The 15988-nt window shown below is 38.0% G+C and overlaps 1 protein-coding gene across 1 annotated transcript in view; it reads left to right on the plus strand.

The window, feature by feature from the left end:
- The window catches only part of map2 (microtubule-associated protein 2), a 112557-nt gene that overhangs the window by 48762 nt on the left and 47807 nt on the right, over positions 1-15988 (plus strand). The window contains exon 4 of the mRNA XM_042425357.1: positions 6457-6594. The gene's annotated coding sequence lies outside the window, so the exon portion shown is untranslated. The remainder of the gene's footprint in view (positions 1-6456; positions 6595-15988) is intronic.

A 15988-nucleotide genomic window follows, 5' to 3' on the forward strand; every position in this document is an offset into this window, starting at 1 on the left:
AGGAGGAGGAGAGGGATGATAAATGAGAGGCTAATGGAGAAGAATCATCACGTTGCCCAGCATTAGCTCTGGGTAGATTCTATTGGATAGCACAGATTCATTCATTTTAGGTATCCATTACATTTAAGCATTGCTTGGAATTACATTTAAGGAGTAGCTTGGAAAAAATGGATAAATTACTAATCTTTTGAGCTAGAACATCCATGCATGGAGCAATTGTTTGTGAGAAAATCTCATCTCATTTAGGTGAGATTTTAGGTGAGGTCATTTAGGTTTGTGTATCTCATTGCATTAGAATCTGAAAAATGTGGGTTATTGTCATCTGTCTTATAAACAATGCACAATGGTTTAAATCTCAATCCATATACTGTACACGTTTTACTCAAAGGTGGAGAAAGTGCATCCTGTGAGAGTTATATTGCAGCATCACAGAGGCAGAGGTAAAGGCTTTAGCTTACAGAGCACACACTCATTAAAAATTAAAGCTTTACATAACCAAATGATTCAGAATCAAACCTTCTAGGAACCCGTTTTACAGTATTACTGAATAAGCCAAAGCTTCACACTTCTTTTTTTCTTGAAATGCCTTGAAGAATCAGCACATACTGTATATTTTAACTCCTCACGCAGGTCCAGTCACATTGCAAATGCATGAGCTCCTTGGATTTTCAAAAGCAGGAAAAAGCTTGGTCACTTGTAACACACAAACATGCGCACACACTACCCCCTGCAGACTGCATTAGATATGGGCTGACAGGTGGCTGCTGGATGTGCAGTCCCGCGAGACAGAACAAAGCACTTTTATCGTGTGTGTATATACGCTTAATCAGTATGTGTGTGTGTGTGTGTGTGTGTGTGTGTGTGTGTGTGTGTGTGTGTGTGTGTGTGTGTGTATGTGTGTGTGTGTGTGTGTGTGTGTGTGTGTGTGTTTGAGCTACAAGGTTGCATGGCAGATGAGCAGAAAAGACCTTCACACTGAAAAAGGAGGAGAGGATAGCTTGGAGTGATGTGTCCAAATTTCCCTGTCCTTCTCTCTAGGGTGTGTGTGTGTTTTGTGTGGGTGTATGTGGTCTTATAGAAACATTATAATTGTGCATTAGATGTCAAATACATCACCCCTGCAGATGGTACAGAAGAGTAATTGAAGGTTAGACTTATATTTACCTCAAAGTTTTTCCTAATAAGTTTGAGTTGAGCACAGGTTATCAAAGTTTCTGTGTCTGCTGGATAGGCTAAAGCGTTAGCAATAACAACCTCATAATATGTCAATGTTGAGTTTCCGTTCAGTACAAAACATGAAGCTAATATAAAGCTTCATATTAGTAGATATCTTTCAACGTTACAGTTTGTTTAGTGCCAAAGTCTCTCTTTTTATTACTATACTTCCACTGCAGTTTAACTGGGAAACACTGTCCAAGGAAACACAAAGAAGAAATTTGATGCTAAAAAAGACTGTAAATGTGGCAGATATCCACTTGATATGACTAAATCAGACTGCTGGCTGTAACATCAGCATGCAGCATTGCCATTTTGAGAATGTTAGCATCCTGATATTAGCACTCTAGGTCTTGTTATTGACTGACAGAACTCCTGGCCTGCTGTATATCTTTGTAATAATAAAAAAAAAACAACAGTGAAGTTGATCTATTTTCTTGATGGCTTAACAACATGGAAACTCTTCATAAGCTCTTGGCAGCTACATATTTACTGCAAATGAAGGAGTAACAGTGAAAGGGACAACCCTGGTGGTCTAAACACATGGCATTATTTAAAGGAATGATGCTTTGCAAAGACTGCATTGACATTGTGGACAAACTGGTGAGTGTGGCTTCCAGAGACTGGCCATGGCTCCAGAGCTTCACCAGACCTGCCTCTGGTGTCTGTTTGCAAACCACTGCTGTCACAAGTTCAGTTTTTCTTACTCATTTTTTTCTTTCTGTTAATTATGACTAATTTTGCTTCAAGCCATTTCATTTGCATTTTACCACCAAGTGCCATACAGTATCTTAACAAGGTGTTAAAATATGTACCTTCAGCCCGAGGTGTGTTGTCTCCTGGTGTAACGCGCTGTGTGGGAACAAACCTGCATATTTACACAGTTAACATACAGCTCTGTCCAATGTATTTGTGTGATGAATGACTCACTTGTGACCCTCAGATGTTTGTTGAGCTGAGGCAAAGAATAAAAATGTGTCTTCTGCTTTTCTAAACATTGTCGGTTTCTAAGCTCTGAGGCTCTGGCTCTTTTCGCCACAGGCTGGCATTGATTTCCAGTCAATGGCTCATCTTTTCCTATTATGTATGAAGTACAACACCAAAATGAACTGGGTTAAGATGGTTCTTGATACCAAAGAAAACTTGAATAACGTTCTCATACTATCACATCTGTTTCACTGAAAAGTCAAGCTATTGACTGTGGATTGAGAATTGGTGAGTATTGTAAGAGTAAAACTAGAAACCATGTCAAACATGCATTTAAAAGAGAAAAAGAGTCATCATGATTAGTGGCCCTCTTTATCTTCAAAGAAATGTTTTGCTACATCTTTGAGCCTCAGCAACTGTGTCATACATGTATCTGTCAAAGTACTTTCACTTTAAACATCCAGTTAAATCTCAGTATATCTGTTTTTTCGTAACTTGCGATGAACTTGATCATGCTTACAGGGAGAAGGGTGATGTGCTTGTATCACTCAAGTATTATTATTATATTGCTGTCAGTGATATGAGGACTGGTACTTAAGTCATGTTGTGTGCCTTTTCTACTAGTGTACTGAAATAATTTTATCCCATACTAGTATGTAGAAAATTGCATGTGATGCAAAAAAGACAAATCATGTATTAAGGACAGAACACAGGAAGGTTTATACTGGAATATGTTATTTGGTAATTTATGTACACACACATTGCTGCAGTAGCCTGGTTGCATACCTAAACTGCTGCCCACATTTCAGATTTATTCAGGAATTCAAAGAGATTTTGAAATTGAACGAATGAAGCGAAACGAAAAGGCAATTCAGTCTGATTATCAGGCTATTGCTGCACTTTTTAATCAAGCATATTAGCAACCCAGGTGTGCAAGCATCTTTTTTCTTGCCTCTCTCCTCCAGAACTCCCACTTCTTCCTTCATTCAGTGGGATATAAGAACATAAGCCACTTTTTGTCATATGGTTAAGAAAAAGCTTGTGGTGCTGCTGACTCAACTCGCTTTGATCTTTTGGAAAAGCAAAGCAGCGGCTCTCATCACCACTTGCATAAAGATGTATTATATATTATTAAATATGTTATTATTATAGAGGTACTGACCACACTTACTTTGCAGGACCTGACAGAGGCGGAGGCACACTGGTTTTGCTTGCTTGTGGCTGTGAGTCACCTTCAGCGTGTAAAGTACAAATTAGAGTTATTACAGACTTTTATCCTTTAGAAATGGATAGCGGCAAATACAATGATAAAACCACAAGAGTGGAGGCAGGATAGAGTTGCAGTAAGTGATGATACAGTTTGGGAGTGGGGCATTATATCAGAGAGCTACAGCAGTAGTCATGGAAAGAAGTCTGTTGAAATAAAGCATGTCTTTATAGGCACAATTTCTTAGTTTTAATTGTAGATTTAAAGTTAAGGCCAATCCATCAGGAGGCCAATTTATAGCTGCAAACATATCCACATTCAAAAATGAATTATTCTAAAACTTTCAGTTCACCTGACCACCATGTTTCTTGATTGGGGTGAAACTCTGAGGAACAGAATTCTAACTTCGAGGAGCTGTTCAAAATGATTCACTTTCTTCCTGAGAGTGAGACGAGAAGATTGATTAAACACTCGTATTTGTCCATTAAGTGTGGAGCTAGAGCCAGCAGGTGGTTAGCTTAGCATAAAGACTGGAAGGAGCTAGAACTATTTCTTCAGGCACAGTGACTTCCTGGAGTCTCCGCTGGTTGCCTGGCAAACTCATTGTGATGACAAGACTCCAGGAAATTACTGCTGCCAGTGCAGAAATAGAGTTGCAAAGTGGGAGGTTTGGGCACCTCTGGTTCTGGAAATAAGTTATGTCATGATGTTACTTACACGTTATTTGAGCACTTTTGAGACTTGGATTGATTGAAACACTTCTGGTAGAATTATTAATGCAAAAGATGAACAACTGCAATAGAAAATACTGGGTTCTTTGATAAAAAGTCAAATGCACAAGCCTGTGTACATGAATACCTAAGATGACAAGTAAACTATGATTCCTAAGATGCATTTTAGCAAGAAACATCTAATCAATCAGCCTAAATATTCTGTTACACGCACTGCTAAAAGTGGTCAGACTGTAAAGATTATGATGTCGAGAAAACTGAAAATAATGCAGCTTAAATCAATTTAATTTTTAATCCTGAGTCAATTTTGAATGAATTCAGTAACTATTCAATTTTTTTCTCAACTGCAACAAAGAAGCTTTTTAAATTTGTTACTGCTCTCATTCACGCCTCTGACTAGCTTCTGAGTATTTCAGTATTTAGAACCTGGTTACCATAATATAAAACTATAGGATCGTTACATTCCTGTGTTCCTGTGTTACATTAAGTAACATTGAGGACATTGTAAATTTGAAATGGGAATACAGAATGGGGGAAACAAAACTTCCATAAACAGCGTTCCCTCCCTCGTTTCACCTCTATAGTGAGCTGCTGAGGTGCTGTCAGTTGGATTTTGTTACCTTCTGAGAGTGCCTGGCTAGCTGTTCCCCCTTGTTTTCAGTCTTAATGCTAAACTAAGCTAATCATGCCCAGCTCTAGCGTCATTTAGTTTAGTGAACAGACATGAGAGTGGTTTCAATCTTCTCATCTATCTAAGCAGGAAAGAAAAAAAAAATCAGAAAATGTTGAATAATTTCTTTAAGTTATTACTGCATGATGTATTATTTTTGGCTATTCAAAACAAATCCAAAAAACACATTTTTGAATTTGGACCTTAGATGTATGCTTTTACATGGACAATTTGTCACAGTTGAATTAATGAAACATTGATTATTGTCATGTTCTTTTTACCATTACCATTCAAGCTCCACACTCACTGTCTGTACCATGTGCCCATGCATTAGCTGATTGCTTTGGACAAGATACAGCTGTAATAACAAGAGGAGTTTCAGTATGCGTATTCAGGCTAAAGACAATTATTCAAATCAAATATCTTGGCCTCAAATTGCAGAAGGAAAATTAGATTATATAAGAGAGAAAGACAGATTTTTTGGACACTACTCAGGAAAACCTGTAAACAATAAGACACGTGTCTGAGTGTTTCTATAACAATCTATACACTAATTGAAACTGAAACTAATTTGCTTAAAAGCAGTAGCTTGAGATTTGTTGTGTTTACATATTGGAGAACAGCGACACATTCATTTCTTATGCAATCTAATTATTTTAAGGGAAAATAATGTTCTGATCTACTTGAAGCCACCAGTGTTATTTAAGGAATATTATACTTATGAATGTTCACTGGAGTTATGCTACTCTGGCCTCTCAGCAAATTTTAACATTAATAGTGAAACATAACTGTTCTTAGCCTGCAGGTTTTTGCTCAGTTTGTGCCTGCAGGTGCCCCTAATGATAACCCTTATCTGAGTTCAGTAGTTATAGATACTTAGTGTCAAGCATTCAAATGCCTTTTTGTTGGAAATGAGAAAATATGGACCCTGTAACCAAAAATAGATTATCAGTGGCTGTGATCAGAAATCCAACAGCGGACAGCTATGATTAATCTCATATTTATCAAAATATGAGATTAATCCAGCACTGTCTTTGTGAAGTTTACAGGATTGATAAGTGAGGTTTCAACTCTATGGTAATTTTTGAGGCTGTAGTTTGTATAGAACTTGTTGTAATAAAGATACATTTTGGTTGTGTTTTTCCATGACATTTGGTCAATTGTGTGGGCCCATCTTTTTGAGTCATTATTAAATGTTCAACCACAACAACATGCATCCATCTGGGTTCAGTACACAACAAATGTTTGTACCTAGTAGCTTTTGGTGCTGCTAAATAGTCTTTTGTTATACAGAGAGATGTTTCTAATGTTTAGCTTCCCTTGCTGATACGGGTATGGTTACACTGTATTAGTTTTAATAAGATGTACCTATTAAGCTGGCAACTCAATCTATAAAATCATACTCATATTTTTGCATATATTTTAATTGCTACAACTTGAGCAGAGATCAATCATCATCTGCACAGAATAGCTCACATATTTCTCTTCCTTTCTTGTGTTTATCCTCCTCTCATCTTTCCTGAGTTTGCCTAACTATCACAAACATTTTTTAATGTTTATTATATTTGATGTGCTGCTGCTTTGTTGACCAGCTGTCTCATGGAGAATGAAATAATTGATGATCTCCAGGCTAATGCGGACAAATACAGGTTAAGTAAAAAATCCTAAAAATATTGATCACTTTTTATCATTTTCATGATTTCAAGGTGTGACTAGGAGGCCTCACCCCTCTTGGCTTTCACTACTTCCCTGACAATCTTCAACCCCCGTGAGATAAGGAGAGAGGACGGATTTTTTTGCATCCAGCTTGGCTCACCATCCGAAGTCCCTACTCACCTACCAAGGTAAAGATACCTACTAATTAAATTTTGCTGCCCAAGTGATCCAAAGCAAAGTAACAACACAAGCTGTGGCTACTTTCCAAAAGATCTCACTTCTTTGCCTTTGGTGATAGAGGAATTGCATCTCCTTGAGACACTTTTGACATACTTGTATGTGGGTGTTATCTCTCTGTAAAACTAAAATGTGTGTTCACATACAGCAACATGCTTCAGGTCATCTGTCAGCCAATGTGGAGATGAACCTTCAGCTTATACACCGACATATTTTCACAGATTTAGAGAGTTTTATCCCTATGATGCATGTACCTAAAACATAGTTATGCTCCTAACGCTACTGCGACTGTACAACCTACATGTCCTTGATTGTGAAGTGCGCCTCCAGGCTCAAAAACTACATGGAAAGGAGGGACATGAGTGAAATTCTGGCCAGGTTCCTGGTTTCACCACAGAAGAGTTAAAATCATTGTTGGCAATATGATCATGAGAAATAATTGTGCACCAGGATTGCAGTGGCGGCTCGCCATGCCTGAATGAATGAAACAAGAAACAGCCAAAACCTCAAATGGTATTGGTGTCAGCCTGTTCAGAACCACATTCATTTACCATAAACATTTGAGACAGGCTGAATGCCTGTCAGAGAGAGAAAAAGAAACATTTACAACAAGAGACAGAGAGAGACAAAAAGAATGCCTGTTACCTCCACACATGAAATGGCTATGTGGGTGGATGTACATGTGAGTGCAGGCTGCCTAGGAGCTGTGAGTGGGAAGTGGGTACTGAGTGGGAAGAGAAGAGCTGCTTTAGTGAGACGATCAGCACCAAGGCTCACTGAAAGGCAGTCACGCTTTCATGGGTTCTCTTTGTTTTCTGCACTTGTACAAAGACAGAGTTCCAGGTAGTGAGGTTGATGATAGATGGTGGATAAGAGTGCTTTTATGCATGCTTGCTATAGCCTGTTTATGTGTGTATGTGTGAAGGTCAGTAACAGGTTTTTCTTCCCATTATTTTCATGCAAATCATTATCCATCTAGTTACAAGATTGGATAGAAACAAGATAGAATAGTCTGGATAAAAACCCAATGTTTTTCAACCAACATTTTTCTTCATTGGAAAAACATTTTTCTTCATTAGAAAAATGTCTAAAAAGTTTTGGCAAGACTTCCAAATGAAACAGTTGATACTGGTGGTCCTGAAGAAGTAATGTGGTTGTACGGTTTGTGCAACAGTACGATTTACATACATTTTCCCTGCAATTTTTTGCAATTTGAGAACAAATGAGATGCAAACAAGACTTAAGACTAGGGTGACCATATTTTCAAAGCCCCAAAGCGGGACCCTCAAGTGTACCGCACATTCATGCACGTGCACATGTATGTGCTTATGCAAGCACCATAGGCGTTTTCATCAGGATGGTGGACAGTTATTTCAGCATTTAGCACACCTACCGAGTGCGCCTGTCAACACCATGTCAACACCATCAGCAAACAAAAAATTATGTTTTGTCTTCCAAAAAGAAAGATATTTGTCAGTGTGCACAAGCACAGGCTGTCGGCTAAATGGCCAACTGTGACACATTCTCTGCCAGTTTAAGGTAAAAATCTCTTTGTGGCCATAAATGACTTTATAGGCTGTAACTTAAAAATAACTAACTTTTTGTAACTGTAACTTACGTCTTCACAACGCTGTGCTACAAGCTGGTTGCAGGTTTAAAAAGATTAAAACGTCAAAACATTAAATCACAATAGCAACTCGTTAATAACAAAAAATGAGAAAAAGCCTTTAAAGAAAGTTACCTTTAAGAAGATTGCTGGGTACTTTACACTTTACAGTCTTTCTTCTTAGTTAGAGTTTCTTTTCTGGACCTCAGCTCTCAGGGAAACATCTGCTTATGTTTGGCCGGCTTAATATGATCTTTTATATCGGCATTTCCAACCAAAAACGTACTCCTGCAGTGTGTGCAGAACACAGCTTAAAGGGAGTGTTGCTAATGAAGGTGATTTCTGCTCATCCAAAGAATAATTCAAGGTCCACCAAAAGTAACTGTCTTCAAATATTTATTATATCAGGCCTGGTTCAATCATTGTCACAGCATACAGAATATGGTAAGCAATGACAGACAGTGAAAAACAGTGCAATGCCTTATATATAGTCCACCCCCAACATCTGGAACAGCACTCAAATTTCTTGCCATACATTAATTTGGCATAGTGTCAAAGGCACATATGTTTTCTACGAGGTCCTTCACACAATTCCAGACATTATTGCTTCAAGTCAACAGAAACTTTCCTGAAACATTCCTGAGAAGTGTTGTTTTCGCTTCTAAAAAACTCAGAAATCATGTGACCCTAGGCCTCTTTCTCAACCTTCAACATATATGGTAAAGATAGATGATAGTTAAAAGTACACTGAATAAACATTGACAATGCGTAATCATAAAACACATTATATGAGCAGCATTTTCATTGCTGGAGACTAAGGAAGGAGTAAGCCTCCTGGAAAAGACCGACTCTCTCTTCGGCATGATAGCTAACCATTAGCATGCTGATAGATTCTATCAGAAAGAGCCACAAGATGAGACATTGATTGATTCACAAATCAGTGTTGAATTTAGACATGTGGTGCATTATTTATGTTTTTATATTGGGTTAGGTAATAATGAGTGGGACAGAACATGATAAATGTCTATGTAAGCGCTAAAAACAAATATAATATAATAATTATTATTTTAATTGTGGTCAAATCTGGGACAATTTGGTAGGGAATGTTGAAAACCGGGACATTTTAGTGTTTTACATATATTTGTCAGGACACGGGAAACCCAGCTTGAAACCGGGACAGTCCTGGACAAACTGGGACGTCTGGTCACTGTACTACTGTGTCTGAAATAACTCCCGTGTTCAGTCATTCACTACTCTCTATCTCAATAGTTAACCTTACAGTGAGTAGTGAGTCAAGATTTCAAACACTTACAAATTATCATCACTGACAGATGTATAGTTGCAAATGGTAATTTTTGCATTTATTAAATGAAGTGCATTGTATTGTGTGGGAGTGTTAGCAGAAAGTAGTGTACATCCCAGGGACACTACTACATTGAACATTTTTTGAGGGCCCTATATAGTGGATAAATTTATGCACTCAGAATTCAGACACACAAATAAAATGGCAGAATGTAAATGTAGTGTACTATATAATAAATAGGGAGTCATCTTGCAGACAGCATAAGTGTCTACAGCTATTCTAGTGAGTATGTGATGCTGTAAACAGCTTTGAGCTAAATGCTAATGTTGGCATGCTAACATGCTTACAATGACAATGCTAACATACTAATGTTAAGCAGGTATAATGTTTACCATGTTCACCATTTTCAAATTTTGTCATGATGAGGAAAAGTTAAGGGATCATCAAAGTCAAAATTTTGTGACAATACATCCAATAGTTGTTGAGATATTTCAGTTTGGACCAGAGTGGTGGACCGACCAACCAACTGACAAACTGATAGACATAGAATGAGCATGGGTGAGAACCACAGGAAGAATGGGGAAAATAAAACATTGTCGAAAAGATTAGATCAGTGTTGTTGGAGGGGGATGCTCCAATCCGCATTGGCTGATATTTAATAAAAATGGTTGATTTATGATCTATTGTTATAATTTGTAGTCATTCTTCTATTGAGAAATGTTGATTCGTGTTTTGCTTCATTGCTTCAGTAAATAATATGCATTGTTCTATAACATTTCACTTCATACCAACAACTACTGCAGGTGAAACAACTTTACAGTCACGACATGTTATCCTTGCTGCAGTTTGAATGTTCAAAACATTACAAATACAAACTCTGCTACACTATCGTTTATGGCAGTTTCTGTTCATGTGTAGCTGGTGGGGCTGGAGATGCAATCAGGCATGCAGTGTCATAAAATGAGATTGATTGGTTGTGACAACGACAACTGGAATGACCTCTTCTGGTTCCCTCTTTGAACATTACTTTTGAAGTGAGTAATTAGCACTATAGAGGAATGTATAATTTTTTGGCTGCAACTAGAACTACTTCAGCAAAGTTACAGAAAGGTTGTGGTCATGGTTAAAAGACACAAACATTGACTGTAGGTATGAGACAGGATATGAACCACATGTCAATGTCAGTCACTTTTTTTTATGCACGACCATCCACCTTTTGCAACGCTATAGCAATATTAAGCTACTGCCACCTTTGCTTCTAAAGGAGAATATAACTGTCTTATTAAACAGGAAGCAACTGGTGTCTTTCTGTGTTCTCCTTTTTATCTGTACTTGGTCATAGGTTTTTAAAGGCCCATACTGCACTAATCACATAATTCCTGGATTGAAGCTGCTAAACAGCATATGCTGTTTATGCTGTGATCTTTTTCCTTTCATGCCAAAAAATCCTAAGTGTGCATATGTCTCAGATGAAAAGCCTTTGAAGCCACATTTACACGTTCACTACAACTCACACTGAAAGCTGCTCTAATAGTGAATTCTTTTAACAGCACCTTAAAGCAGGAATGAGGTGGGTTTTATTTCAGGTTTTATAATGGATGGAGGTGTTTAGTAGACACTGACATGCTTATTTTTATATTTCAATCCAACCTGGCTACATAATAATTGTTACTGTGAAGAATTACTCACAAAGAATGAAGGTAATAGACACCATTTCCATACAGTATGATAAGGCCCTTTTTCGTCCTTCTTGTGAGAAGTACCTGACCACTGGACTCGGTGGCCTAGTTTGGCTCAATTATTTAGAAATAAACTCCAGTTTCTCCTGCTCCATTAAATCTAGCCTCAGGGCTAACATGGGCTTTCAAACATGACACAAATGTAGCACAGCTAGATAGTTTGACATTTTTGGAAATATGTTGATTCACTTTTTTTGCTGAGAGTAAGATGAGAACATTGATACCACTCTCATGTCTATTTGGTAAACATGTAGGTGGAGCCAGCAGCCAGTTAGCTTAGCTTAGCATAAAGGAAATGGGGGGAAGCAGCTAGCCTGGCTCTGTCCAAAGGTTACAGAATCCACCTACCAGACCTCTAAGGCTCAGTGATTAACACGTTAAATCTTTTTTGTTTAATCTGTACAAAAACTGAGGTGTAAAAATACGCAACCTCTCTTACTGTGTGTTCAGACAGAATTTGAAGCGGACTGTAGATGCTGTACAATTGCATACAGATTCAAATGGAAATGAAAAGACATGATTGGACGAGAATTTCATCATGGCAGCATGAATTGAGTTGAAAACGTTTCAACTTGAGTTAAAACTGATTGCGCATATCCAGGGGTTTTATGAATCTGCTTCATAAATGTAGAGAGATGAGAGGCAAAAAGGAGACAGACTGGAGGGAAATAACAGAAAGGACTGGAGTTTGTGGTGATTCTGAAATCAGTCAGAGGCTGAGCTAAACACAAACACACAGACACACTCCAACACACAGTGGGTGCATCCTTTGCTAGCTAGCTTATAGTTAACATACAGGTGGTATATTGGCTATTTAGAGCAAATAAACCCATACAGTCCAGTGGTCAAATTCACATGAATGAGATGAAAATTTGCTTTGCTTTCTGCCTTGACACACCTTTAGAGTAACTATATCTTGCATCTCCAAGCTCCTTTCCTGTGCTCCCTGGCTCCTGCAGTGAGACGGCCCTGAGAGGAGAGCCCTGCAATGCAGCATCTGTGTGACTCACACACACACAGGCACGCACACGCAGACACACAGTGAATTGGTGGCATGTGAAAGTGTTCAGAACGTAGGAGGGAGTTGAGGAGAGAGAGAGAGAGAGAGAGACAGAGAGAGAGAGAGAGAGAGAGAGAGAGCAGAGTAAGGGGAAAGATGAAGCCTGATGAGAGGTGGAGGAGGAGGAGTGAGTAGGAGGAGGAACAGTGATGTGTGGAGGTGGAGGTAGGTGAAGAGGGAGGAAGAAATAACAGGTGGGAGGAAGACTCATAGGTGAAAGGATGCTAAGAAATCAGACAAAAGAAGACGAAGAAGCAGGTAAGAGCCATAGAAATCACAAATGGGTTAGTTAATTGGCTTAGTGATTACCTTGTCTGGCTCGAATCGTTATGGCTGATGTGTTCATTTTGCATTCATGTCAGTCCCACTTCATCTCTTTAAGCTGGACACACATTGTGATACATGCTTGAATTGACAAGGGAAACATGTCTTGAAATGAGAAATAAACCAGAATACTCCCACAGCTTGCAAGGTTTTCATCAAAAAACTTGTGATTGTTGTATGATGTTGTCATTAGATTTGGCTTTGCTAATTTCTATTTTTATTGAGAGGGTGATTTCTGCAGAAACAGCCTGTAATTAGTCTTTTCAGAAATCTGCTGATATCTGCAATATCTTGCTTGATAATTTGTCAAGTTAATATACTCTGGTAGTCTATAACAGCTCCCAGAAGACACAAAACAGCACTCAACAGTATTGCTACAACACAATTAACAGTAAATACTGTTTAGTCAGTCAAACACACTGGCCCCTCTCTCGTTCTGTTCATTTTAAAAACTCTGGACATTTTACAGATTCTGACAACTGTTCTAGCATGATTGGCTGTGATGACAGGTTATGGTTAAGCATTTGAAAAGTCATTTAAACTTTTAACCTTTCATCGAAGGTTAGGATTCATTTTAATATTTGCTTATTTGAGCTTTGATAGTGGCCTGGCAGAAGGAATGGTGGTATGAAATAGAAACTTTTGGACTCTAAAAAAACATACAATTCCACTTCATCAAACTTCATCAGACTTAAAATTTTACAGTCCGTCTCCTAATGGACTATAATTGTGTAACCAGGCAGCCCACCTGCTATTTTGAGGCCATGGGAATGTCTATGTGGAACAAGTGTTTGTGTGTGTTTGTCCTGGTTTTACTTCACAATCAGAAGTGTGTCCTTTCCGGTATATCTTCCTTCTATTGGCTATAGATCAATCATTTAATATGAATTGTCCCTCCCTGGGAAAATACAGACCGGGAAAGTGATAGAGTCACATTTTTCCCTCCCTTGACAATTATTATCAAGGTGCCTATCAGCAAGGCACTGAATCCCAGTAACCCCAGGCACTGAACTTCTCCAGTAGAGCTGCTCAGTACACGTAAATAAAACACTGTGGTTATACTGGGCAGCTTACAGTATCAATGTGTATATCCGTGCAAATGTTAAGTGTGCATTTGCTGGAAGATATCATGAAGCTCTGTCGTCTCTCCTAGCATAAATCAAAGTTTTAATGAAACAAATGAATAAGAAAATGATTGAAAATTGCTGCTAAATATTTTTTTTCCTTTGTTAAGACTAAACATCTAACAAAACTAAATATAAGAAAGCAAAATCCAGTGTTGTATTTCTGTAGTCTATTCATCTCTGTTTCTCTAAATAACCTATCTCAGTAAAAATACCTGAGTGGTCTTTTCTGAGAACATAGAGAGGAAAATTGCCCCCAACAGCATCTGTAGAAGGCTTTTCAGATTTTCTGATACAAAAAACAAAACTTTTTCCAGCCATGCTTAAGGGTAAAACATGCAACATATTTACTGTAATATGTTCGTCATACTATGACAGAAAAGGCACCTTGTCACTGCTGATTCGCTCCTGGAAGATGATCAGTTTGCCATTATGCAATAAGTGAAAGAAATACTGCACCTTAATTCTCAGCCTTGTGTGCTCTCGTAACACTTTCAGGACATGTCACTGTTTCATGCTGCAGTATGTGGCATCTGGAAATATCAGATACATTACACCCCCTTAGTTTGCCATTGAAACAAATGAATTATGAAATGAATTATTAATGTGTAAATCTGTAAAACAAATCCAAATGTGAACCAATATTTACTACTTGTATCTACACAGTACATACATACATGTTGCTTAGCAACCAGCTGAATAACTACTGTTGGAAACACGTCATAGCTTGGTTTGAAATAACATTTAATTAGCATAAGTACAAAGAAGTGAGAATATTACCATCTATTAAAACTCTCCAGCTGAGCATTCTTTTGATTCTTTCTTTTGTTGTGCTGCTTGGGAAACACATACTTAGAGTCCCCAGCAATATTCTTAGCTACTATGAAATAATTTTGAAAAGTGCAGCCTTGAGTAACATTCATGCAAAGAAGGCAACTAATCATCAACAACACTGAGCACTGGAGGAAAACCACATGAAGGGCAGCCATTATTTTAGGAAGACACTTCATCTCAAGTTGGTAGCGCCCTTACAGATTTCAGCTAAGAGTGCCAAACTGTCATCTTGATACCACTTTGCACACCCCTGAAGGTGTGTTAAGACAGAAAGTGTCATTCGTGCAAATTTTACTGCTTGTCACAAACCGCCAATGCACCATTTGTAAAGATGTTAGCTGTAAGCTAGCTAGCACCTAGTGAGTGTATGGAAACGTGCCTGTGTGTGTGTTTGTGTTCAACTCAGCCTCTGACTGATCTCAGACCTCACCAGAAACTCCAGTTCTTACTGTCATTTCTCTCCAGTCTCTCTCCCTTTTTCTCCCATCTCTGTAGTAAATAAGGCAAAATAATTCTTACTTACTAAGCTTGTCGAGCTCTCAACTGACTTCTCTCTGTAAATGGAGTTTCACAAATGGTTGTATAAGGCAGCATTAACCTGTCTTAGTTCAAGGATGGTTTCGGGTGTGAATAGCCTCCTTGATCTTTGTCAATGATCTTTGACCCCTGTGATGTAACTGTTTTGTGTGTTTGTGTGTGTGTGTGTGTGTGTGTGTGTGTGCATGTATATGTGTGTGTGTGGGAGTTGCCATTGTTTTGCCCTCCATCATACACATATAATTTACCTACAGCCTCATATTGTTTCTCCCTGCTCCAATCTGTCAACAATAACATTCTTCTATGAAACCAAATAGATTAAATTTAAGTATCAGTGTTTGACTGTCATTAAGTTTTTTTTTAAATCCATACCATCAGATATTGCATTTGCCTCCTCTCTTTTAGAATTCACATTTTTATGTTCACGGTAAAGTCAGAACATACTTTCAAAAGCAGGTCAGGAGTGTCAAGTGCTGGATAAATGGGTCTTACCTACATCATTTTTCGTTAGGCTCTATTTGAATGCTGTGTTGAATAGTACAATTAAATGCCAGTACACCGTCATTATATAACTATATTCATGTGCATTTGTACAATTATGTATCATATATATAAAAAGTTTTATGGGAGTCTACAACAATCAACACAGTATGTCTTGTTAATGATCAGAAATCAAATGTTTGTTGTTATTTTACATGAGTAAATGGAAGTACAGTCGGAAAACATCCTGTCAGAGAACGTCAACATTTTTAATGTAATCAAGCTTGCTATTACAATCAATTACTAATTAATGAAAATAAATTAGTGGTTGTAGTGTT

The sequence above is a fragment of the Thunnus maccoyii genome, chromosome 11 (genome assembly GCF_910596095.1).
Source record: "Thunnus maccoyii chromosome 11, fThuMac1.1, whole genome shotgun sequence".
Lineage (NCBI taxonomy): Eukaryota > Metazoa > Chordata > Actinopteri > Scombriformes > Scombridae > Thunnus > Thunnus maccoyii.